Source organism: Suricata suricatta, chromosome 8 (genome assembly GCF_006229205.1).
Source record: "Suricata suricatta isolate VVHF042 chromosome 8, meerkat_22Aug2017_6uvM2_HiC, whole genome shotgun sequence".
In the NCBI taxonomy this organism is placed as follows: domain Eukaryota; kingdom Metazoa; phylum Chordata; class Mammalia; order Carnivora; family Herpestidae; genus Suricata; species Suricata suricatta.
This window is the reverse complement of record NC_043707.1, coordinates 48,936,433-48,938,440: the sequence shown is the minus strand read 5'-3', so window position 1 is coordinate 48,938,440 and position 2,008 is coordinate 48,936,433.

Below are 2,008 nucleotides of genomic sequence, written 5' to 3'. Positions count from 1 at the left end.
TGGACATTTTCAAGAAAAGGTATACAAAATTACCAAAAAACACTAATATAATCCTGTGAACACACTGTTTTAGGGCCCCTCTCAGGGCCCTGGAAGGGATCTATTCAAATGAAGTGCCTGTAGGGTTAATCTTTAGGAGTCAGTTTCATGGGTTTTCGCGGTTATACAATTATTTAGTGCTTACTAATAACTGGCTTATATGCCAGACACTTAAGTAAATAGTATTTTTATTTTAACAACCCTAGGAGGTAGGTACTATCCTTGTTTTACAAAGCAGGCAATGAAGCTTGGAGAGTAAAACAATTTGCCTAGGGATATAGAGCCTGTGAGTGCCAAGTATCAAAATCGAAACTCAGGAGATGGGTCTCCTGGGTTGATAATATAAACCTACCCCACTCTGTTCCTATACAAGCCTTCCTTTCAGGTTTCCTGGGAATCATCTTATTCTTCCGCTTCCCACTCCATTCTATAGTTCGGGCCCTGATAAATTGGCTCCTGTCCAAGTCAGTCCCATTCTGTCTCCCTTACTCAGTTCTCCTGCCCTCTACCATGAATGCTGCTACCACCCTAACCGTCCTAAAGCACTACTGTTCTAAGTCCTGGACACCACAAAGGCCGAAAGTGCCTTCCTTCTCTGCATTTATCAAAGGTGAGATGCAATTACTGCTCATACACAGTTCTTGGCCACAGAGTCCATACCGTCTTCCAAGGAGTTGAACTATTACTGAAAACTTTTCCTTGTGGAAAACAAGAGGCAGAGTGGGTAAGGGGAGAGCACAATCACCTCCCAGAACCGGATCCCTCAATACCCACTCTTCAATCTGTTCTTCACTTGCAAAACAAAACCTTAGAGCCAACCTCACAGGGTTTTTTGGTGAGAATTAAGGGCAAGGAGGACTAAGGAGGGGCAGGGTTGGGGGAAACAGCAAATAGTCCTCAAACGTTGGTTGATTTCTTTTGCCTGCATGTTTGGGAGATTACCCCAAAGAACTTGCAAACTCTCTGAAGGCAGAGGCCTTCACGCCGCTTTGGTATTTCCCGAAGGCCAACATCAGAGACAGCTCATGATTCTTCAATCTGATCATTTAAACAGATCCACTGCCCCTGTCTGGACTTGCTCAAGAAACTACAATGGCTCTTAGGAAGACACCTGGCTCTGGAGTCTGACGTTAGATGTTGGCCACTGGAAAGTTACTTAACCTCTCTGGAGCCTTAGGTCCCTTATTTGTAAAATGTTAATAACAGCCACCTACCTCATAAGATTATGAGGATAATTCAGGTGAACTGCTAAGTATATAATCGGTCCCTCAAAACTCTAGCTCTAATTATATCCTGTCCCGAACATTCGATGTCCATAGAAATTTGGCCTCCGCGTTCCCTTGCCTCCCCCCGCCCCGCTTTCCGGCATACACACCTTCCCCCTAGAGACGGGGTCGCCACCCTCTGACCCGCTCTTTCCCCCGCCCCCCCCCCCCGGCTTGGTGTTTAACCGCCACTACCCACCAAATGCCACAGGGCAGGCTTTGTATTAAGAAAGTTCCATAAATCCATCAAAACCCCCGAAAGCGCCTATGAGGTCGGATCTCCTACTGTTGCCATTTTAGAGAACAGGAAACGGGCCCTGAGGCTTTGGGTGACTTCCCTGAGTTCACCCAACTCTGCGGAGGCCACAGCCCGCCCTCTCACCGCCCGCCCCTCGGCCTCTTCCCGGGCCCGACGTGCAGCCGCATCCATTCCCACCCCGCGCAGCCCCTCCCCTTCCAGTCGCTTCCCGGCGGCCCCGCGCCCGTCGACCCCCACACCTGAGTCAGGCCCCCGGGGGTACGCCCCATCCGTCCTTCGCGGCTTTTCCCTTTTCTCTGCCAGAGGCTGAGCGGGAGGCCGGCGCCGGTTTCCCAAGCACGAGTGTAAATCACCGCGAGCTCCTAGGACTAAGGACCTGAGGGGCGAGCTCCGCAGAAGGGCGCTGCGGCTCCGTCGGCGCCGCGTAGCGGGGGCGCAGCGCTCG